The 25,727-nt window shown below is 40.3% G+C and overlaps 1 protein-coding gene and 1 non-coding gene across 2 annotated transcripts in view; one reads left to right on the top strand and one right to left on the bottom strand.

The window, feature by feature from the left end:
* LOC132223332 (protein BEX2-like) overlaps nt 1-25,727 on the top strand; it is a 119,166-nt gene that overhangs the window by 63,506 nt on the left and 29,933 nt on the right. The window lies entirely within an intron of this gene.
* LOC132225374 (small nucleolar RNA SNORA63) lies at nt 10,994-11,119 on the bottom strand. Its single transcript, XR_009450889.1, has one exon. It is a non-coding gene; the product is annotated as a small nucleolar RNA SNORA63 (small nucleolar RNA).

Here is a 25,727-nt window from a genome sequence, read left to right as displayed (position 1 = left end):
TCCTCCCTCCCATTGACCTCTCCCAGCCTGCCCCTGCAATGACTGCATGGTGCTCTGACACATCTATGTTCTCTGTCATACCTATGTATTCAACTAGAGCTAAATTAATGGACATTTAGGCTAAATACATCTGCCCTGGGCTACAGAGGACATAGTGAAGAGCATGATAGTGCCCAGGTACTGAAGGGACTTATATCCTCATGGGTTTTATGCACAGGGAAGCAGGCCATTACAAAAGGAGGGATAAGTCTAGTGAAGGGTTACTTGTCTAGATTGGGTAGAACCCATAAACAGCTAGTTCACAGAATTCTGTTTTGGGCTATTAGGCACAAAGGCTGGGCCTACCCTGAAGAGATTCATCCCAGATGTAACATCCTGTAGAAGAAAGAGCACAGCTGAAACAGGAGACAAACAGCCTGGCTGTTAATTCTCTGCCATGTACTCACTGAAGACTCTTTAGAAACATCGATGAGAGAGAAACATCGATCAGCTGCCTCCTGCACACTCCCTACTGGGGATGTGCCTGCAACCAAGGTACACGCACTTGACCGGAATTGAACCTGGGACCCTTGAGTCTGCAGGCCAACGCTGTCTCCACTGAGCCAAACCGGTTAGGGCTCACTGAAGACTCTTGAAGTTCAAATGTTGGGAGTTCCTTGGCGCCCATTTTTGGCTACCTTTCCCTGTCACATCATGCTGTCTCCTTAGGCAGCTATCTCATCTATACCTATATCTTCAATTGCATTCACTCACATATGATTCCTGCATTTCCCTTTCTAGCTCAGTCTGTGATCCAAATATCTTGCTGCATTCCTAACATCTCTATGAGGTGTACACAGGTACTAAAAAATAAAGATGACCCATCATGTCCCTTCCAAAAAGGAGCCATTATGTGTTGCCCATCCTGTTAACATCACTACCTATCACATCGATAATGGGGGCAGAGTACTGAGAATCACATTGACACCTCTTTCTTATACCCCCTTACCTAATTCTCAAATCTTTCATGAGTTCATGTATTTGTTTATTCATGCATATGTTCATTACTTAGTAGAGAGGAATATTGCTGGCTCAAGGGAGAAGGGAGATAATACACAATCACAGACCTGGAGTGTGTGACCCATTGCAAAGAGAAGGGCTGCCTTAGGAAGGTTTGTCACAGGAGAGAAAGAAAGTAGAAAGTATAGTTGCTGATGCAGATAAGTTGTTAAGTTTGGTGGTTGAAGCATATAGACGACAACTTGTGTGATAATATCTACTTTTCCAAAGAAACAAAAAGCCAAAAAAACAGTTAAGAATATTGAGGTGTGAGAGTGTTGAAGATGTTGTGCTGCAGTGGTCTCAGATATTGAGAAAGTATATTGATTGGAAATGTGGTAAGACCGCCAGCCAGGCCTGAGTACTGCCCCTACCCTGCAGTAGCCTTCCTTCTACCTTATCTCCCATACCACCACCACCCCTTTTCCATCAGGCTCCAGTCACACTGGTTTTTGTCTTTTCCTGGAACAAGTCATGCTCCCTCCTCCCTCAGAATGTACTGTTCCTGGGTCTAATAGCAAAAGATCTTTACGCCCACACAGTTCTTTCTTGTTGCCAAGGTCTTAGTTGAAAAGTCATGTACATGGCATGGCCTTCTCTAGTGATAAAGTAAGTCTAAGTAAGTGATGGTCTTTGAAGTAGGTAAATTGGGTAGCCCTAGACATCCTTGACTGCTCTCTCCATAGATATTATTTTCTATCTCATTTCCTTGTTTTATTTTCTTCATGGAACTCTTCACCCATTGAAATTACATTGGTTATTGTTTATTTTCCGTGTATCCAAAAGTGAATGTAAGCCCATAAAAGGAGGGCCCTTTCCTGTCTTGTTGCCTAATAGCCAAATTGCTATGTGCTACATGTCTGGGTTACCTACCAGATACACCAAAACAGAAACAGATACTTAAAGTTGAGTGGCAAAACCAATTGACATTGGAATCAGAGATGACAGTGTATAAAATAGTTAAATCTTGGATATTATCTTTTTAGAAGATCTCAAACTATAGGAAACATCAGAATCTATCAGGGACATTGTTTAAAATACAGATTCCTGAGCCTCATCAGGTCTGGGGTAAGTTTTCAAAAGTTGCAGTTTACCAATATACCAGCTGCTTCTAATAAAGGTGGCCTGTGGCTCATTCTTAGACCAATACATATTTTTTTAACATGATGTTTTACTAGGAGAAACTGCTTCTATGCCATTCATCTATTACTTATCATACAGAGTTTTGTTACATCTTTATTTTGACTACTGGTGTAATTACTGGGAAGCACAGTGTTCATACAGGACCTCAGAATGATTTTCCAAATGGGATCTCATTTTACTCTTTCTAACCTTTTCCTAATTGTATATGAAACGGAGGCTCATTGCATACTTCCTGTTTGAGAAACTGCTTTGTAAAATTAGTTTTAAGATGTTTTCTTCTTTTGCTTTGGCAATGTAAAATATGAACTTCAGGCTCATTGATTATAACAAGTGTAGAATTTTGAGACAGGTTGTTGATAGTGGAGGAAGACTGTGTGGGAACAAGGGGTATATGAGAACTTTGTACTTTCTGCTCAGTTTTGCCTTAAACATAAAACTGATCTACAAAATAACGTTTATTTAAACATATAAAAATGGCTATTGCTTTGATTTTCTCTCCTAAAAAGGTATGCTTGAAAAAAAAATTAGGACGTAGAGTTCTTTACACTCTGGTGATGAGAACTGGAATTTCAACTTGAATCTCACAATTGAGAACAGATTAGGAAGGGATGAGGAAGAAACAAGGGTTCTTTAAAACTGCCAGATGGATTTTTCTACATCTGAAAATGTGGCACAAGACCCTGTGCTGCCACTACTATTATCCTTGTGGTCTCTGGGCCTCATGACAGACATACTCTGCCTGATTGGGATGATGCTATGGATAGTTTCTAATCTGCCTCCCCTTCTACTGCATGTGTAGTTGTGGACATATTTTCAGATAAGTAAATCTCTCTCTACAACAATTTTGTGAATAAATTTAAGAGCATATCCCTACCTCCCATTTTTAAATATAATTTTTCTTATAATTACATAAGTAGTAAGTCCTGGTTGTAAGACAAATTCAAACACCAAAATATATAATTTCGATATAGCTCTGGGGATATGTATTACTTATAGTAGTTTGGTACATCTTCTTGCTATAGCTTTATAGCAAGACCTTTCTATGGAAGAATATCCTCTACACCCAGCCCCCTGAAAATATTGAATTGAGTGTTTGCATTGTCTTGGCGATGCAGAAGAGTCAGACAAACTAAAGGTTAAGTGTTCCTCTTTTTCATCTGAACTGTTAGGCCTTGAATCCTCTATTTTCTTTATTGAGGTTTCCTTTTTCATCATTAATATGAATTACTTTTATGTTTCTCTTTCCAATAATTAGACAACCAAATATACACCCCTCCTACAAATTGATTCCCTTAAGCTACATCCTCCCTTCCCTCTTCTCATTTTCACAAACATTTTCAAAGGGGGTACTATATTCACTGTCTGCACTTTCCAAGCGCCTCAACTGACGCCTTAATTTCCTTTCCAATTTGCTGAATCTGCTCTCAACAAGATCACCAATGGCATCATTGTTATAAAACCAAAGTTGGTCCTTTCAGCTCTTATCTGTAATATGAGCCCATATTTATTTTGTTTCTAATGAAAACAATACATGATCCTTGTTTTTTGTTGTTAAAAAAAAAATTGCAAACTTGCAGAAATGTTGCTGGAGTAAAACAAAGAATTCCTCTCTTTTCCTGGACCATATGCAACTAAGTTGCTAACATGATGTTCTGTAGCTCCCAACTACTTTAGTGTGTGTGTCTTAAGAAAAGAACAGTCTCCTATATCAGTGATTTTCTACCTTTTTTATCTCATAGCACACATAAACTAATTACTAAAATTCTGTGGCACACCAAAAAAATATTTTTACTAATCTGACAAAAAAAATAGGTATAATTTTTATTCATTCACACCGGTTGGCTATTGCTGTATTGGTTGTTGTCATTTTTTTATTTGACACTCTAAGCAGCGGTTCTCAACCTGTGGGTCGCGACCCCTTTGGTGGTTGAACAACCCTTTCACAGGGGTGGCCTAAGACCATCCTGCATATCAGATATTTACATTATGATTCATAACAGTAGCAACATTACAGTTATGAAGTAGCAACGAAAATAATTTTATGGTTGGGTCACAACATGAGGAACTGTATTTAAAGGGGCAGAAGGTTGAGAACCACTGCAGGGAAAAGAGGTCAGTGCCCCTGACTAAATAGTCGGGTATTGCATATTTTAAAAACTCTTAAGACACACCGGTTGAAAGTTTCTATCCTATATAACCACAAGACAACCATCAAAATCAGAAAATGATCATTAATAAGATTTATCAAAATCTAATCCTCAGATCCTGTTCAAATTTCACCAGTTGTTCCAATAATGTCCTTCACAGCAAAAAGATCCAGGACAGAACCCTGTGTAGCACACAGTTGTCATGTCTCTTTAGTCTTCTATAGTTGAGAAAAGTTCCTCAGTTTTGCCTTGACTTTTATGACGTGGCATTTTTGGATTGTGGACCAGTTATTTTGTAGATTGCCCTTGATTTGGGGTTTGTTGATGTTTCCTCATGATTATATGTAGGGATATTATAGAAGTGATGCTGTGTTTGCCTCATTGCATCCTAGCAGTGTGTAATTTGGATTTTCCTATTACTTATGCTATTCTACTTTGATCATTTATTAAGGTGTTGTCTCCCAGTCTTTCCCACTGTAAAAAAAACCTCTCTCTGCAATTAATAAGTATTTGAGACTATGCAAATATCCATTCCTCATTAAAGCTTTAATTCTATTAATAATTAAATAAAAATTTAATTTAATTATTGATAATATATTTATGCCATGGATTCGTTTTTCCCTGTATAATTGAATTGTCTATATTTTATTATTATGTCTTTTTTAATACTCCCCAAGGACTTGTTCATTGATTTTTTTTTTTTTTTTAGAAAGAGGGGACGGAAAAAGAGAGAGAGAAACGTTGTGAGATAGAAACATTGATTGGTTTCCTTCAGTACCAGAGTGCCCTGACAAGGGATTAAACCTGCAATTTAGGTCTGTGCCCTGATGAGGAATCAAACCTGCAACCCTTTGGTGTATTGGACAACCCACCAACCAACTGAGCCACACTTAGCAAGGCTAGTGTTATATGTTTTAATGCTTGAATTTTTCTCCTCAAGCCGCTTTCTGTGTTCTTTGAATATGCTCCCTTTCTTCTTTGAGCACTTCTTTGCTATCCAGCACATAATATCCTCAAATCATCTTGTACTTTCCTTTTCCAAAATTTGGAATTAAACACTTCTTTAAGGAACCCTGGTTCCTTTTAATGAGGGCACATATTTAGATTCTTGCATAAGTTGTTGATTTTTTTCCTCCATCCGGTTTATGACTCTAGGACCCTTAATCTGAATTCTTTTTCTGTCATGCTGCATGCCTCTTTCACTTAGCTGCTTTTCTGGTGAGTCCTCCTTCTCTTTCCTTTGGGGGTTTCTTTGTCTACCCATGTTTGATCTCACTGACATATCTAGATGTTGAGTCATTCAGGGGCTGCTCCCTGGGTGGCAGTGGATCCTCGGGCTGTGGTTGCTCCTCGGGCAGTTGTGGTAGCAGCTGCTCCTCAGTTGGCAGCAGCTCCTCTGGTGGGTGCTGTTCACAGCTGTGGTGGCTCCTCTGGCTGGTGGGGGGAGGCTTCACACACAGCTGCTGTTCCTCAGACAGAGGGTGTGCTGATCACGAGGCTGCTGTTCCTTGGATGGGGGCAGGCTATACACGCAGCTGCTACTCCTTGAACTGGGGTGGACTGCTCACATGGCTGCTGATCCTTGGATGGGGGCTGGCTGCACGCTGCTGTTGTTCCTCTGATGTGGTGGGCTGCTTGTGGGGCTACTGCTCCTAGGACCGGCTGCTTCTCGTCGGACAGGTGCAGGCTGTTGTGGCTCTGCTCCTCGGACTGGTGCGTGCTGCGCAGGGCTGCCACTCCTCGGACGTGGGCAGTCTGCTCTTGTGGCTGCTGCTCCTCAGACCAGGATGGGTTGTTGCTGCTCCTCGAATGGGGGCGGGCTGCTCGCAGAACTGCTGCTCCGAGGATGGGGGCGGGCTGCTCACACAGCTGCTGTTCCTCAGATTGGGCAGGCTGCTCATGCGGCTGCTGCTGCTTGGACGAGGGCAAGATGCTTGTGCAACTGCTGCTCCTAGGATGGGGGCTGGCTGCACAGGGCTGCCGCTCCTCAGATATAGGAAGACTGCTCGTGCAGCTGCTGCTCCTCGGACAGGTCAGACTGCTTGCGTGGTTGCTGCTCCTCGGACGGGGAAGCGGGCCGCTCACACAGCTGCTGCTCCTTGGACAGGGGAAGGCCACATGAGGCTGCTGCTCTTAGGCTCAAGGCAGGCTGCTCGCGGGGCTGATGCTCCCTGGACAAGAGTGCGCTGCTCACTTGTCTGCTGCTCACATGGTTGAAAAAATAATGTGAAAAGAAGTAGGAAATAAAGGAACAAAATAAAAGAGAACAAAGAAAAAAAGCAAAAAAAAGCTAACAAAATAATAATAATAAAATAAAAATGAAAAATTGAAATGTCATTCCTTTGGCTGGCTTAAGATCCCAGTTTTCTGGAATGTCTGTGCTTTTTTGTTGTTGTTGTTGTCATTGCTGGGACTGAAAGTCCCTCTATAGGCCAGACCCTGTTAACTCCCAGGGACTAATCAGATTTGTTTAATCCTTCATCTAATTCAGGGTGGAATCTGGGTGTGGCTGTATTCCTTGCCTGGGGGCTGGAGGGAGGAGTTATAGCCTCAAGAGAAAATGGCTGCCCAAGTCCTGGGCTCAGGGGTGACTCAGCACTCAATTTGCTGCCACTTCTCCTGGCCCCCCCTTCTCTCCCCAGATTCCACTCGTTCGCACCTTCTCCCGCTCTTCAGCACAGTTGAGTGTCTGTATCCGAAATGTCCTATGAACAGGGTTCAGTGAAAACAAACAAACAAACGCCGGCTGCAGAACGGGGAAGGCTGAGTCTCTGTAAGCTACTCTCTTACCAGCACTGCATGGTCTGGTCAGCGCTTCAGGCTGCCCCCTTTTAGGCTCAGACCTCCGTAATTACAGAACCCAGATCTCAAATCCCCCAGCGCCAACAGTCCCTCAGATATCCTTTCCACAGTCAGGGGCTATGCCTGTCCCAAGAAATGCGGCTGTGTGCTGCACGGTCTCCCTCTGACCCTCTGGGCTCAGAGGTCTGGCAAACTTTCCTGCCCAGGTCCCTGGTTTTTACCTTTCCAGGGGAACTCTGCCCTTCCCGGCTGCAAACTGTCTCACCAGCTGAGTATACTTTGCCAATTCGAGGTGGGTGTTATTAGTTTCAGCTGCTCACCCCATTTGCTTTGGGACAAGCCCTGGGACGCGTCTGCCTATTCCACTGCCATCTTGGCTCTTCTTGAGGGAACATATTTAGAAAGCAAGATATAGAGACACTAGGTGACCCCACTTCTATTGAAGTGTTGCTGCTCCCAGGTTCTCTCTGTGAACAGAGCTAGGGTACACACACAAACATACTTTTTTAACATCTAATTTGTTCCCAAATATCTTTAAACACCTTGGAAATTATTTGTTCCCATTATAACTCCAATTCCAATCTAACACTCTTGAGTTCATTCCAGTTTTCTCCATTTTCATATTTGTAACTCCCTTCCCCAACAGTGAGAAACCTGTTTCCCAATTTCCTTAATATATTTACTCATGTGCCCAATATTCCTTTATGCAATCACCAATCACCTGTATGTAGATAATTTCTAATTGAAGACACCATCCCTTCTCCTCCACTGAAGATGTCCTCACCTGACTCAGGCATCTGTACCCTGAGTAGTCTACTGCTGGTACTTCCACCACCATAAAAACACCCACCTCAAATTTCTTGTGCTCAAACAATCCAAGCCAACCCGCCCCCTGCGTGAAGTTTCTCCTCCTCTCCCCACTTGGGCTGCAATAATGGTCACTGACCATTGAAGTTTTCCTGAAAATCATCTTGGTTTTAGCACTTAAAACCTTGTATGATGGGAAATCCCTTCCCAGAATGTGAAAAGTTATAGTTTTGGCAGTGGGTGCAAAAGATTGAAGTACAAAATCCATAAGGCGGCCCCCAAATTGGGGAATGAAAGCAACATTGTGTGTATGTTTTTTTTTTTAAAAAAAGCAACATTGTTTTTAGTGTTAAGTGTATAAGGCATAGATGATCCATCTTTTCTAGACCCTGTTGCTAGTTTTTCTACACGGCTGATGTTGGAAATTGCATTTTGTGGTTCACAATAATGGATCATCTATTGTTTCATCACTCCCAGTGATGCATCATAAGTGTGTGTTGTAAACATGAGCAATAACATTCTGTCTTTAACTCTGCTGGTAGATTAACCATTGTGCTTTTAATTGAGATAGTACTATTTAATTGTTAACATTGTGAATATAGTGATTTTGTTTTTTAAAAGTGCAGATAATGAAAATGGGAACAATTAAAATATCAAGGGCTGCATGACCCAGACATCACTAAAAAAGAAGACTAAATTACTGTGCTATTTTAATGACAGATGGAAGGGTATATCAAAATAGACTTAGGAAAGTAAATGCTAAAACAGAACATATTGCACAATATGGAGAAAATAATCTAGAATTAGGAATGGTAGAGAAGGTGATGTGGAAGCACATATAAAGATTGACTCTTCCAATTATAGACACTTTTTTCTAAATCAGTATGCCCGCCCCTGCCCTGACACACACACACATTTTCTGAAAAGACACCACACTCAGTTAAAAATAATGGCAGTTGAATTAGCTTGGGTATACCAAGCAAATGAACTTGCATTACCATACAGTTTTTCTGATTGCTGTATGAAACTTAACAAAATTATATTCCATTATCTGGAAGATGAAACTAAAACGTCCTGTGGATGAACAAAAGAGGGAATTTTTATAACAAATGTGAACATAAGAGTGCATATATTCTTTTGAATCAGTGTTTCAAGTTTCTTCAGATGTATTCCCAGAAGTGGAATTAATGGGTTATAAGGCAGTTACATTTTTAACTTTTTGAGGAATCTCTGTGTTTTTCATAGTGGCTGCACCAATCTACATTCCCACCAACAGTGCATGAGGGTTTCCTTTTCTCCATAACCTTGACAACACTTGTTTGTTGATATATTGATGATAGCCATTCTGATAGTTGTAAGGTGATATCTCATTGTGGTTTTAATTTGCATTTCTCTGATGATTAGTGATGATGAGCATCTTTTCATATGTTGATTGGCTATCTGTATGTCCTCTTTAGAAAAGTGTCTGTTCAGGATTTTTGCCCATTTTTTAATTGTATTGTTTGTTTCTTTGATGTTGAGTTCTATAAATTTTGGGTTTTAATTCCTTATCATTGGCAAATATGTTCTCCTGTACAGTGAGTTGTCTTTTTTGTTGTTGTTTTCAGTTGATCAGCAGCCTATCCAGGTTCTAGCCAGGTTCTCTAGCCAGGATCTCCAGCCAGGTTCTATGTTTATTGTCTTGTTACATCTGTATTTATACCAGTTGATTTTAATCCTATCAATTCTATCCCAAAGGTTAGGGCATTTCTTATCTCCATTCCAAAGTTACTCTATTGTTCTATTAAGCTACAAGGAAGTAACTGAAAGATATTATCCTAAGTAAAGATTATGTAGCTTAAGTGTGATTGTTCATAGTTAAAGTGATTAATTACCTGCCTGGCACTTAGTTAAGGGGTTTTATTCCCTCCTTAACTCCAGGGAAAAATCCTCACCTGGAGAAACAACCTTTCTCGGGGAGGTGTCCTGTTTAAGACACATAGTGCTAAGAGGGGGAGCAAACATTTGCCATATACGCCAGGTCCCTTGAAACATAAGCTGTGCAGATGTTTCTTCCCTGCAGCGACTGTGTCAAGCAGCAAGGGTGGACTGGCTTCTGGCAAATTCCCCCTTTTTTATTTTTTAAATGATAGCTTGTGTAAATCAGCAGCCACCTCTTGGATTGGGTTGTTTAAGACTCAGAAGAGCCGAAGCCGGTTTGGCTCTGTGGATGGAGCGTCAGCCTGCGGACTGAAAGGTCCCAGGTTCGATTCCCGTCAAGGGCATGTACCTGGGTTGCGGGCATGTCCCCAGTAGGAGATGTGCAGGAGGCAGCTGATCGATGTTTCTCTCTCATCAATGTTTCTAACTCTCTATCTCTCTCCCTTCCTCTCTGTAAAAAATCAATAAAATATATTAAAAAAAAGACTCGGAAGAAGACTGACAAGCAATGATAGGGAGCATAGCAATAAACATAGTGGATGGAGTGCACAAGGAGCCTTGTTCCTGTAGAACAGTGGTTCCCAAACTTATTTGGCCTACAGCCCCCTTTCCAGAAAAAATATTACTCAGCATCCCCTGGAAATTATTATTTTTTAAATTTTAATAGCAATTAAACAGAAAGATATATGTATTAATGTTTCTACCTTTTTCGTAAAATATAGTAAAGAAAGGTGTAAATTAGAAACATTGAAGTTTGAAATTATGAAACTATTTATTGAACTCAGAATAGAAAGGTAATACAAAAAAAGTTAAAACAAATGCACCTGTGGCCATCACCGCCCGCCTGGATCGCTGCAGCGCCCACCAGGGGGCAGTAGCGCCCACTTTGGGAATCACTGCTGTAGAAGGTTGCTGGCCTCTTCAGCCAAGGGATTTCAGCTGTCCTCAAGTTGGTGGTTTGGTTGTCCTTGTTGATCTGGCTAGCAGGCGGTGTCATTGGCGACGGGTTTCCTGAAGCATCAGCGCGTTGAAGGGCTGGATCAAAGGGTCCATCAGGGCCGTGCTTGATGGTGGTGTCGGTGTCCGGGGAGGAGTCAGCTGTGCCCTCTTGGTCTGCCGATATTTTTTTTCTCTCCATGTTTGAGGCCAAGTGTCTCTGCCTAGCTATGGAATTGTGCTAGAAAGAGATAGTTATGCATCAATTGCTTTAAGCAGGGGAACGACAATAAAACACTTCAGTTGTATTGTAACAGTTCCTGCATTCTTTTGGTTTTGTTGATGGTTTTCTTTGCTGTGCAAAAACTTTTTAGTTTAATATAGTCTCCTATTTGTTTATTTTTTTCCTCTGCTTCTCTTGCCTGAGGAGATACATAAGAAAAAATATTTCTATGAGATTTGTCCAAGATTTTACTGCCTATGTGTTCTTCTAGGATTTTTATGGTTTTACTTCTTACATTCAAGTATTTTTATCCATTTTGAGTTTGTTCTTGTGTATGATGTAAGTTGGTGGTCTAGTTTCTTTCTTTTTTTTTTTTTTCGTGTACCAGTCCAATTTTTCCAACACCATTTATTGATGAGACTGTCTTTACTCCATTGTATGTTCTTGCCTCCTTTGTTAAATATTAATTGACCATATATGTATGGGTTTATTTATGGGATCTCTGTTCTGGGTTTATGCCAGTACCATGCTGTTTTGATTACTATGGCCTGTAGGATAGCTTGATATCAGGTCCTTAACCAATAATATTTGGTGCTATCCTCTTTTAGAGATGAGGCTAGCCCTGGCCAGTGTGGCTCAGCGGTTGAGCATTGACCTATAAAGCAGGAGGTCACAGTTCAATTCCCAGTTAGGGCACATGCCCAGGTTGTAGGCTCGATCCCCAGTGTGGGGTGTATAGGAGGTAGCTGATCAATGATTCTCTCTCATCATTGATGTTTCTATCTCTCTCTCCCTCTTCCTTCCTCTCTGAAATCAATAAAAATATATTTGAAAAATGTATACATGAGACTGCTTTATATAAAATAAAAAATTCCAGCTTTTGATTTGACAGTTTATCTGTATGTGTATATGCAGGAAGCCACGGCATACCAGCACTATCATGAATGTGCACCAAGGAACACAGGAGGCCAATGGACCTTGAGCGTTAGCAGGGCTTAGGCTATGCACTGATTGTTCTATTGTTCATGTTGAGATTGTGGTGGATCAAAGCAATTTCCCAACCTGATAACCTCCAAGTAAATATTTACTGGACCTTACTGATCTTTACTGACCTTTGAGACTATCTGTCTGCTATGTGTTAGGTCGGGGAGAGCCCAGGATCAGATACATGTAGACATGTGACAAGATAATGGACTACCCCTGGCATTTCTAACAGATCAGCATGCCAGACACGGATACTGGCTTCTCCACGACCCCCACACAGATACTGACTCCTTCCTGAATATCTTGCTGACCCCCTGCAGCTGAAACTTCCTCAGCTGAATACCTCAGCTCATGTCCCCGCCCCTCACCCAACCGCAGTATAAAAAAAGCGCCCCCCTCCCTATTGGCGTGAATCCACGTGCCCTGTCCTTGGGGGTATGTGGGTCTCCCGGCGATGCAGAATAAACTTTCCTTCCTTCCTTCCTTCCTTCCTTCCTTCCTTCCTTCCTTCCTTCCTTCCTTCCTTCCTTTTCTGATCAACTCTCTTTATTTCCTTCGCCACCTCCTGAGCCACCTAACCTAACACTATGTGCTTGCTGTGCTTTACTGAAGGCAAGATGTGTATGTAAAACTGAGTAAAAAGTGGAGAAGGCCAGGACTCCATGTGTCTCTTCAAGAAAGAGACTCCACCTGGCCCCCACCCCTTAATAATGCATATTTTTGTTTAGCATTTTCATTTGTGCATCAGCCCCTCCTTCAGATCCTGAACCTCTCCGTGCAGGTCATGGCAATTGGCACCTTGAACAGGGACTGGAGGAGAAGATTCTCCTGAGCAAAAAACAGAGTGAAAAAGGAAAAGTGGAAACTCACCAGTGCACAAAGCCCATGCCAGCTTCGGAGTCGTGACTGTGAGTGTACATAAGTGAGTGGGGATGTTTCTGGAATCAGTCAGGTTATAATGGGGAAGAATTCGAGTAAAGGGGAAAAAATATTATTGTATACTTTTGGCTTGCATGCTCAAGGATAAAGGAATTAAAGTGTCAGAAAGTATTCTCTTACAGTTTTTGCATATTATCATAGAGTATAATCCTTGGTTCCCTGATGCTAGAACATTAGACCTTGATCTTGTTGTAATGTACCCTGTGAATCACAGAAGGACGCCTCAAGAAGTCGAATTAAAGAGTCACATTTATTGCAATCCGGGACTATGAGGGGGCATTCCCAAATCTCATAGCAATAAGATGGTGGCAAAACCAGACTTATATAGGCAAAAATCACAAAGGTATTGATTACATCCCAGGGTTTGGAATGTGGCACCTGGCTCCCAAAAAAAGCAGATTACAGAAGCAGAATTAAGCATGTTAATTACAGTTTCGGGTCTCAGGGTCACTGAATTGACAGAAATACATTATCTAGAGTCCTTGGGTAATCTGGGTTAAACTTAGGCATGTTATCTAAATTACAGTTTTGGGTCTCCGGATCACTGAGTTGATAGAAACACATTATCTAGAGCCCTTGGGTCTCCCGACCACTGAGTTGTCAGGACAATTTACAGTAATTGTGCTGTCCTGGTCTCGGGACCACTAAGTCAGCTGGAATGCACCACCTGTGGCCACTAAAACAATTTAGGGTAATTGTGCTGTCCTGTTTCCAGGTACAGTAGAATGTGCTCTCTAAGACCAGTATGATAACAATCAATCGATAAGGCATTCAATAGAATGGGATGACTTATACAATTTAGAAAATCAAAGTAACTTTTATATTGTTAAGCCAAACAACAGGGTTAGAGTTAAACTACAGTTTCCACCTGAAATGGTTGCTACCATACTTCAATCTCAGAAAACAAGTGGGTAGGAATTTAAGGAAAAATCAGGCTCAAGGAAAACAAGTGCCCTTGTCATCTTTAACTATGTGGGCTCTTGTTTGAGCTGTATATTGCCCACTTCATATTGAGGATCAAAAGCCTACAGAACGCCAGGAGGATTTTCCAGCACACCCTCCTCCTCCTGAAGTAGAGCCTGCAAAGCCTATAATACCTAAGGCCCCCGATCTTCCAACTGTGGTGTGGGAAGGCTCATCAACTAGAGAAAATGGGGCTGACAGTCCGTTTACAAAAGGACTCAATGCTTTGCCTGAAAATTATCATATGATGCCTTGTGACTGGCATATTTTAGCTAAAACGACTTTAGATGCCAGTCAATGCTATGGAGAACAGAATATGATAAGACCTATAAATAACAGGCTGTGGGTGTTCACTGGGACCCTACCTGGGAGCCCTCTGGGCTGCATTCTGGCTGTAAGTCCCAGGCAATGTAAAACATCTGAAAGATCTGTGGACGAAAGGGGCCGCATGCTGACCTGACAAGCTCAGGAGAGGCCTGCATGGCAGTTTTGCAGACTCGAGACCTAAAGTGACCACAAAGGATGGTCTGAAATTAAACCTTAACTAAAAGCAGTTATGGTGGGCAGTTCCGTCCTAAGCCGATATCTTCACTGATAAGGTCAACCCTTACTGTAGCTGAGCCTATCTGTCTTTTTGCATCTATGATTACATACCCTTGAAATGTCTGGGTAACTTGTGATTTCCCTGTATCTGGAGCCCCTGGGGCATGGCCAGGTGTGCTGGGCCCAGGACAGATGCAGCAGATTCTTTCATTTGTCATGTTAATTGTTCCTGCACCCACCTAAGTATGTGTCCATCATTTTACTTTTTATCCTATCACAGAGGTTTCCCCGATTCGCTTGATCCCACCTCCTTAAATCTGACACCAATGAATTTCACGTATAAATACGGATGTAACCCTGCCATTCTCCGGAGCACTATCTCAATTCGTTGAGGTTCTGCTTCCCGGCATATGTCGACAGTTTGGCTCAAATAAACTCACAAAAATTATTTACAGGTTTCAATGTTTGTTTTTTTTACGTTAACATTAATTGGCATAGTCGCGGCAGGATTCCAAAGAGGCTCACCCAGGACCATCCCTTGGACTTTGACTCGGTGCTAGGATCCAGCAAAGGGCCCATTGAGCCAGCTGGTTCTCCGCCCATTGGGTGAACGTGGGTGAGTTTCTCTTGGATCCAGAACCTTCCCTTCCTTTGGTCGAAGGTCGGACTTTATTTGAGCTGTTTAAAATCCTCGAGGTTGAACCAGGGTTGCTAGGACCCCAGGTTAAGGGTTGACAGAACCCAGGCTAAGGCAGGACTGGAGTAAAAAAAATGGGTGGCTGGATTTGATTTCGGCTCTTCAATTGGTTTTGCTTTCTGAGAGTCTGAGCAAAAAAGAAAACCTTCGCTGTATAAATGAGAGCTGAACTAGTTCAGCTCCGATGATAAGGGGCAACATTTCTTTTTAGAATATTTTGACTCTGGGATGTTCTTAGGTGACTAAGAATTTTTGTGGATGTTTCAGAAATGCTGGAGCCCCATAGGGAAGTCCCGACGCAACTGTAATTAACTAAATGGCTTAGCTAGGGGGCCTCCTTAAGGCTTGGTCTGCCCGGGCCCTAAAACTTTCCTGTGGTTTTAGACAGCCGGGAGAGAAACTGAGGCCACATTTGACCCACTGCATAACATGTCTAGAAAGTTTGCTCAGACTCTACAGATATTCAATAATAATAAAGAAAATTAACATGGGAAATTGTGCCTCCAAGGCCAGAAGCTCCCGAGACACCAGCCCTCATTTAATACTCCTGATAGCAAGCCTTTACTTGCAAGTACTTTACAGAAATGGGAAGATTTAATTAGAAAATATTAACTGAGAAATGGCTAAAATGCAGTTTGTTTGGGGTATCTATGTTAATATTTTGCATGCAAAAATTAGAAAATGAGTACATGGGAAGCATATCTTGATTTTGAAATTGGAAGCTTCTAGAGAAAAGCACAGGAAAAATTTATTCTGATAAGATGGGTTTTATTCTGTACATGTGTGAAGAGACTCCAGTTCAAAACTCTATCTAAATGTCCAAAAACAGGACAATTGCACGCATTAGTTTTAAACTAGCTTTTCCATTTACATGTGAACAGAAGTACCAGACGCATTTTTAAATTTTGTAAAACTTTTCAATTACGAGAAGGAGATTTTAAATTAGAATACTCAGGGACGAGGCGTCCATATTGGATCGCCATGTGTTCCCTTCCTCCCTTCCCAAAATCCTGCTTTGGGGAAGTTTCAGCAAATGACTCAACATGATTAATAGAAAGACATTTTAAATTTTTTTCCTATTTCACTACAGCAAAGACACAAAAACATCAAGGCTCACAGAACACACTAAAAGTTTACAGCAGAGAATGTCCAGCATTAGAAACTACCAAAGGCAGTGTCTTTTGTCCCTGGTTCAGGAACTTCCCCTCTCTAGAATTTCAGTATATTCCCAATGGACTATTCAAAAAACAAACAATGGGCTAAAGGAAAAACAGGGTGTAGACATTAATTAATTTCAGAATAGTTCTGAGACAGTCTCTAAAATTTTATTAATTTCCATCTTATTAGAATAAATTTTTCTATGCTTTTCTCTAGAAGCTTCTAATTTCCAAATCAAGATATGCTTCCCATGTACTCATTCAGTTTAATTTCAGAGCTGGCATTTTCTAATTTCTGCATGCAAAATATTAACATAGGTACCCCAAACAAACTGCATTTCTGGCCATTTCTCAGTTAATATTTTCTAGCTAAATCTTCCCATTTTTGTAAAGTACTTGCAAGTAAAGGCTTGCTGTCAGGAGTATTAAATGAGGGCTGGTGTCTCGGGAGCTTCTGGCCTTGGAGGCACAATTTCCCATGTTAACTTTTTTATTACTATTGAATATCTGTAGAGTCTGAACAAATTTTCTAGGGGTGTTATGTACTGGGTTGCAAAATGTGCTGCTTATGGGTTGAGCTCCATGAGGCTGTCCCCTCTCACGTCACAATTCAACGCTCTTACGTGTCTCGGTTTCTCTCCTGGCTGTCTAAAACAGCCAGAAGGGCTCGGGGCGCTGGCTTACCAGGCCTTATGGGCGCTCCCCCTAAACGAGCCAGTCAGTTAATTACAGTTGAGTTGGAATTTCCCTGTGGGGCTTCTGCACGTAGTGAGGTATAACCTCTGACACCTCCACAAAGGTTCTTAGTCGCCTAAGAACACCCGGGAACTGGGCAGGAGGGAGGATGTGCCCCTTTATCTTTGGAGCTGTCAGCTCTCATTTATACAGCGAAGGTTTTCTTTTTTGCTCAGACTCTCAGAAAGCAAAACCAATTGAAGAGCTGAAATCAAATCCAGCCACCCATATTTTTACTCCAGTCCTGCCTTAGCCTGGGTTCTGTCAACCCTTAACCTGGGGTCCTAATCAACCCCGATTCCACCTCGAGGATTTTAAACAGCTCAAATGAAGTCCGACCTTCGGCCAAAGGAAGGGAAGGTTCTGGATCCAAGAGAAAACTCACCCACATTCACCCAATGGGCGGAGAACCAGCTGGCTCAATGGGCCCTTTGCTGGATCCTAGCACCAAGTCAAAGTCCAAGGGATGGTCCTGGGTGAGCCTCTTTGGAATCCTGCCGCGACTATGCCAATTAATGTTAACGTGTAAAAAAAAAACATTGAAACCTGTAAATAATTTTTGTGAGTTTATTTGAGCCAAACTGTCGACATATGCCGGGAAGCAGAACCTCAACGAATTGAGATAGTGCTCCGGAGAATGGCAGGGTTACACCCGTATTTATACATGAAATTCATTGGTGACAGATTTAAGGAGGTGGGATCAAGTGAATCGGGGAAACCTCTGTGATAGGATAAAAAGTAAAATGATGGACACATACTTAGGTGGGTGCAGGAACAATTAACATGATGATGAAGGAATTTGTGGCATCTGTCCTGGGCCCAGCACACCTGGCTGTGCCCCAGAGGCTCCAGATACAGGGAAGTCATGAGTTACCCAGACATCCCAAGGATATGTTATCTTAGATGCAAAAAGACGGATAGGTTCAGTTACGGTAAAGATTGACCTTATCAGTGAAAATATCAGCTTAGTACATAACTGCCCACCATAACTGCTTTTAGTTAAGGTTTAATTTCAGACCGGTTTCCGAGTCTGCAAAACTGCCATGCAGGCCTCTCCTGAGCCTGTCAGGTCAGCATGTGGACCCTTTCGTCCACATTATATATAACTAAAATGAAAAAAAACGTGATAAAGCTTTTCTAGTGGTAATTATATATGCCTAAACGTAGTTTTCCAAAGTCTTTGATAACTTAAAACTTTTGAATTTGCTGAATTAAATAATAAAAATTATTAAATATCTAGGTATTTTAAAATGACAGAATACTGAAATATTAATCTGTTTGCCTCACACGAAAAATCTAGAGGATAGATTTGAATCTATTAATTGAATATGTCTTATATTTTATTTGAAATATCTCTTAAAATATGAATATATTACTAATCTGAGAAATGCTAAGAATTTAACTTGTCACCTAAAATTTGAAGCTTCTGCCCTGACCGGTTTGGCTCAGTGGATACAGTGCTGGCCTGTGGACTGAAAGGTCCCAGGTTCGATTATGGTCAAGGGTATGTACCTTGGTTGTGGGCACATCCCCAGTAGGAGTTGTGCGGGAGGCAGCTGATCGCTGTTTCTCTCTCATCAATGTTTCTAACTCTCTGTCCCTCTCCCTTCCTCTCTGTAAAAAATCAATAAAGTATATTTTAAAATTTGAGGATTCTAAGAGTTAAAAGTATAAATTAAATTGGGAGAAATTATATGATTGTTATAACAGAATGCATGAAGTATGGAAATTTATTTTTGAGGAAAATAATTCTTGCATTTTCTCTGGAAAAATTAGTAGTTCAAAATATATTGTAATATTAATGCATATGTGTGTCTGTGTACTATGTCTGATAAAACTTCAACCTAGAGTATAATATTTTATTGGCCTGATTAAAAGAGGATTAATTCTATAGTCTAAACCAAATTTTTAATATTAAAGCTGATTTAAATTTAATTGATGTCTTTTATAATAATTACAAACAGTGTGTAATATAATCTTTGGGCTATGTATATTTGATAGTCTTTCCAAGTTATATTTCAAGACTTTAACAGAGAGGGATATTTCAAGGGCCCTGGAATGATTCAAGGATTTATTCTCTCTTCTTAAGAGAAATATTTTTAACTAAATTGGGCCAATCTAATATACTTGAAATCATATAGGAAGCTTTGTCAAACAAAAAGTAATAACTATGTTCTATTTATATACATGTATTTTGAAAGTGATTGAGGTTTCAGCCTCTAAGCTTGGCAGGAAACCAGAATACTCAGTAACCGAATTTTAAAACAGGGGCATACATAATGCCTCAGACCCCCACTCAGCCTGCCCTTCAGATGGCATTTGTACTTCATGGGTCAAATGTATAAGTTTGCTTACTTTGCTTTTTCAATAAAGGTGCATACTTTACTTAATAAGTTAGCTTTTCACAATATAATCAAGGTCTCATATAAAGTCATTTATATGTGAAGCCAATATGTTATGAGAAATTGGTTCTAGTAAAGTCCAAAGTAAAATTTGCATATATATGCAAATGAGCACTGGCCAAAAAGAATGCTGTTTAGAAATAAATTTAAGCTTAAAAAGGAGAAATTTAAAAATCTCTTCCACTACTATTTACAAAATAAACTGAAAGTTATTATTCAAGCATTAAATCTCATCATTAATGAGACAGCGTAAGTAAAAAGAAAGTTACTTTCACTTAAGATGTATGCATTGCAGCATTGGCCAGCATGTCTCTCTCCTACCTGCTTTTATGGAAGGTGACCAAGTTGGTTGCTCTGTTTAAAAATAAGTCTTTAATGTAATGACCTATGGTAAACCCATAGGAAAAGCAGACTTTAGCAATGTTTACCCAATTAAGAAAGAAACTCTCTAGAAGGGAGTTAAAGATTGCTCTGGAAATGATACAGAAGGAAACGTCCTTCAATGAACTAAGAACCATAATTGAAAACCAATGTATTAGGCCTTCAAAAGTAGAAATACAAAAGAGTTGCCTTAAGACCCTGAATGACTTCCTGAAATTATTAGGGGACATTAATTGGTTAAAATTAATATCTAAAAATCTCTATGGGAGCCCTAGCTGGTTTGGCTCAGTGGATAGAGCGTCATCCTGCGGACTCAAGGGTCCCAGGTTCGATTCCAGTCAAGGGCATGTAACTTGGTTGCAGGCACATCCCCAGTAGGGGGTGTGCAGGAGGCAGCTGATCCATGTTTCTCTCTCATTGATGTTTCTAACTCTGTATCCCTCTCCCTTCCTCTCTGTAAAAAATCAATAAAATATATTAAAAATCTCTATGGGAGAAATAACAAATTTATTCAGTATACTTAGGGAATCCTGAGAAAGCTTTTATTAAGTGTATGCAGGGAACCACAGAATCATTTTCTAATTTCATGGCTTGCCTCACTCAAGCAGTGGGATGGCAAATACAACATGAAACAGCAGTTTGCAACCATCTAGAAAATCTAGATGCCAAGTGGTTTGGGGCCATCTAGTAAATCCTATCTTCCCTAAACCAAGAACACTTAAGAATAAATGATTTGGATTTTGCCTCCCTAAATAGGGTAAATAGCTTATGTCAATGTATTCAAGGAAACTGATAGCAGATATCCAATTAGTGTCATTTGCTGTCCATGCCCAAGGACAAATGAAGTTAGAAAATAAACCTTATTTCAGACTGATTTGAATTGACAAATTGGAATAAATGGATATTCAGAGGAACTTAACTGTCACCTACTAAAAAACAAGTTACTACAATTTTTATATTACACCCCTATTATCATACCAAAAACAAACAAACAAAAAACCAAGAACCTATTTCTGGAGCACTAACTGCTTTTACTGATGGTTCATCTAATGGTAAAGTGCCTTATCATGCAATTGATTCAGATCAAGTCATCCAGACCAGTCACACTTCTGTGCAAAGAATTGAATTAGAAGCTATCAAGGCTGCACTGCAGGATTTCCAAAAGCCTCTTAATATTATTTCTAATTCTGCCTATGCTGCTGGCGTGGTAAACAGAATTGAAACTACTCGATTAAAATGGCTCAGTGACCAAAGTCTACTTATGCTATTTAAACAGGTATAGCAAATTGTACAGCAAAGACAATATCCCTTTATATTATTCTTATCAGGGCTCATACCACTCTTCCTGGTCCTTTAACAAAAGGAAATGCATATGCCAATCAATTAGTTGCTTTATTACAACAGGCCACAGAATCTCATCAGCTTTTACATCAGCTTGCCAAAATGTTGTCTAAACAATTCTCAATCAGTCAACAGCAGGCTAAACAGATTATCACGGAACACTTGTATATTACATCTGCCTCAAGGGCCTAATACAGGAATTAACCCTCAAGTATTGATAAGGGACCATATCTGGCAAATGGGTGTAACACATTATACTCCTTTTGGATGCCTTGGGGCATTGCATGTCTCTGTAGATACCTTTTCAAAGGTCCTGTGGGCTGCTGCATTTACAGGAGAAACTCGAAACAGGTCATTAATCATTGCCTAGCTGCTTTTGTCATCATGGGATTCCAAAAATTATTAAAACCCATAATGGACCTACATACACAACCTATCATTTCCAACAATTCTGTAAAAAATGAAAAATTCAGCACATTACAGGAATACCATATAATTCCCAAGGACAGGCAATTATAGAATGCCAACATCAGCGGCAAAAATCCCAACTTGAAAAAAAAGGGGGGGGGGAATAGTGATGCTGGCGTAATCTCCTATAAGTAGACTACACCAAACCTTAATTACCTTAAATTTTTTCACTTGTAACGCTGATGGCAAGACACCAATGGAACTACACTGGTGTAATAATAAGACAAAGGAAAAAGGTCTGGTTAGATGGAAGGATCCTGAGTCTGGTTTATGGATAAGTCCCAACCCTTTATTAACCTTTGGTTGAGAATATGCTTGTATATTTCCAGAAAACTCCGCCAAGCCGGTGTGGATTCCTGCAAGGAACATCAAACTTCAACATAGAGCCATGGAAGGAACTGACCAAACTAGTGAAGACCTTGCACCTGGAACCTCACCCTGTACCTGTGGCCCCAGACAGATGACTACACCAGCCACAGATAGCAGTAGCCCAAGCACGCTGAAGATAAGGAATGGGAGGAAAACAAGACAGACGACAAATAGTCTGGAGATGACCTGGGGGATGTCTGCAGATGCGGAATGAAGAGTGTTAAAAGGACTTGAACCTTACAAGTGGCATACACTTTTCAAGATTTATTAAGAAAACAAAAAGGGGGAGATGGGGTAGCTACCGCATAACGCATACTGGAGTGAATTCTATCATGAACGTGCACCAATAAATGCAGGAGGCTGATGGACCTTGAGCCTTAGCAGGGCTTACACTAGGCATTGTGTTGAGACTGTGGTGGCTCGAAGCAATTTCCCAACCTGATAGTCTCCAAGTAAATGTTTACTGGACCTTATTGATCTTTACTGACCTTTGAGATTGTCTGTCTGCTACGTGCTTGCCGTGCTTTATTGAGGGCAAAATGTATATGTAAAATTGAGTAAAAAGTAGACAAGGCCAGGACTCAGTGTGTCTCTTCAAGAAAGAGACTCCACCTGGCCCCACCCCTTAATAATTCATATTTTTGTTTAGCATTTTCATTTGTACATTGGCCCCTCCTTCAGATTTTGAACCTCGCTGTGCAGGTCGTGGCATGTATATATTTCTGTTTTACACTCCTTCACTCCAAATGTTCACATTCTCATGTGCAGATTTTTTTTTCACCTCTCTAGTGGCTGGACATACTCTTTCAGGGCATAGAGATCTGGTGGAGGATCATGGACAAGGAGTGGAAAATTCAAGAAAGTTCTGGCTGTTGCTAAAACTACCTCCTCCACTCTACCCACAACTTGCCACTGGTCTCCTCACCCTTTTCTTCCCCTTGCAAAACATTCCGGTCATATTTTTTTTAAAAGAAAGACATAATTTTTTTCTACTCTCTTTATAGGGACTCACCAAACTCTGCTTACTATTTCACTTATATTTTCCAGGTCTGTTTGTTTGTTTGTTTGTTTTGGGTATTATCTTTCTGGGATGGGCTGGAGTGAATTCTAGCCATGTAACTATTTTGAGAACTTTTGGTACATTACCCTACCTTAAGAACACCCCACATATTGCAGCAAGAATTTAATAATGCTATGTCTGGAGCAGCCACCCTCATTCCATGGAGCTCAATTGCAGTCTCTGTTTCTTCAGATAAGCTCAAGCACCATAGTAAGCCTCAGAAACCTTGACACACTGGTACTTCTGATATGAGAGTTCCCTTGTGAAGAATACATGAAAGAACAGGTGCAATGTAGCAAGTACAGAGCCTGCCCAATAGCTGTCACTCAGCGTTCTCTGGGTGTGCAGAATGAGAGGACACAGTGTAATGCCACGGACACAGCCTGGCATTCAGAATTTCCTGTGTTTAGATACAAGTACCTAGATCCCAAGGCCTCTTGACTCTAGTTGGCCTCCTCTGCAGGGGTGGTTCACTTTGAAACAGTTAACTGGGTGTTAGGCTAGTAGGAAACTCAAAGGGCAGTAATTATAGAATGTTTAGACTCCTCTGGCCCCCAGAGCTTTCACTATGCCTTTAAGAAAGAGACTTTCTGTAAAGATTTAATCATGCTTGTCTGTCCCTGAGGAAATCGTTTGGGACCAGCTCTTGTCTTCCTCAGCAGCCCAAGTTGATCTTCAAACCTCCAGCTCCAGACCTCACAGATTCTTTTCACAAGAAACCTGTGAAGACATTGGTGACAAGTCACTGCCTTCAGGCAACGGTATGGGTGAGTTGATAAGCATGAGGCCTTGGCCTTAGATTCCCACAGGGCTAGAGGAGTTCTGGGTCTTCTCCTGTATCCCAACCCACAGATACTTCATCCAGCTGAACTCTCCCCTTTAGAAAAAGAGTGACAAGGGCTCAGGCTGACTATTTTCTGTGCTCTTGAGGAAATGAACCAAGTGGTCCCTGGCACACTCATCCTGGTTCCACATGGAAAAGCTCCCCTCCTTTGGATGTGGCTGAGGTGAAATTTATTTCTCTACTACAGGGGAAAGACTTGAGTCATGTGGGTCTTTTAGGTCCAGGGTTTGGAGATTGGGGAGGATCACCTAGGTTGGAGGGATTTTGTATAAATTAACATTCTTTGGATACATACCAGAATTGGGGAGGGGCAGAGAACCCACCAGTACCCTTGAATCTTACATCAGCTATTCAAGGTAGATTGTATTACCCCATAGTAGTTTATTGAGGCTTGCTTTATGGCCCAATATATGACCTATTCTGGAATGTCCCCTGTGTGGTTGTTCTGTACATTGTTTTATGTTAATTTACTTAATTCACATTTTAGAATCTTTTCCTTCTAGTTGAATTTTTGTCTGCCATTTATGTGTCAATCAGTGAGCTGTGTTAAAATTTTCCACTCTGTTCATAGATTTGTCCATTTCTCCATTTACTTCAATCAGTTTTTGTTTTGCATGTTCTAGCTCCATAATAAGACATATAAATTTAGAATTCTGTATTAGTATCTTCTTATTGCATTGAACCTATTACAATAAAAAATTATTTTTTCCTTAGTATGCTTTTTACTATGAGTTTTCAGGAAGTTAGTATATAAATGATATACACTTAGCTTAAAAATCACTATATAATACAAAATGCCATGTTAATAGCAAAAGTTAAAAATCAAATTGCATGTGAAAAGTTGCATGAGGAAATTACCACCTATATTTTGACATAAGGTTTATATAAATGATGTAAAAAATACTCTTAAACAATAGAGGGGTCAACTGATATCAGGGAGAATGTACGTATAAATATAAATTCACAATAAACACTTAAAAATATGCCAAATGAACAAATTAAATAAAATGAAAATGAATCACATTAAATGAAACAGAGGACTTATAAAATATAGCATATAATATTTCATTCTGTAAAAGAATATATCAACATGTGTATATATGTGTGTAATTGTAAGTGGGTGCATGACACAGAGGAAAATTATGAAAAACAGGCACAAATAAATTAACGGATACTATATTTGTATTATGATGAGCAGAAGGGAGGCCTATAGGGAGAGAGAGAATAATTTTAGTTTCTACATTTACATTTCTATATTGTTTAATAATTGTTCACCAATACAAAGTAATCTGAAAAAGTTGGTAATCTGAAAAAGTTGTTGAGATAAAAATTTATTAACAGGAAAATCTGCAGATTAAGTCATAAAATGATAGTTTAGAAATACTTTTACTGACTTAGAAATATGTTTATGTAATGCTGCAGAAAAATAGAAAATTTAAAAAAGTTTCTCAGATAATTCAATGTGTGAGCACTGGTGAGATTTATAATATTTTTTTTAATTTTTTTTAATATATATATTTTATTGATTTTTTACAGAGAGGAAGGGAGAGGGATAGAAAGTTAGAAACATCGATGAGAGAGAAACATTGATCAGCTGCCTCTTGCACACTCCCTACTGAGGATGTGCCCGCAACCAAGTTACATGCCCTTGGCCGGAATCGAACCTGGGACCTTTCAGTCCGCAGGCTGACGCTCTATCCACTGAGCCAAACCGGTTAGGGCGAGATTTATAATATTTTTAAAATTTTCTATTTCTGTAGATTTTAAAATATGGAATTTTAAAAAATAAAAGATTGGAGATATAAAATAATTATACACTGATTATAAA

Source organism: Myotis daubentonii, chromosome X (assembly GCF_963259705.1).
Source record: "Myotis daubentonii chromosome X, mMyoDau2.1, whole genome shotgun sequence".
NCBI classification, from domain to species: Eukaryota; Metazoa; Chordata; class Mammalia; order Chiroptera; family Vespertilionidae; genus Myotis; species Myotis daubentonii.
The sequence above is the reverse complement of the archived record's forward strand: the minus strand, read 5'-3'. Positions and strand labels throughout refer to the sequence as shown.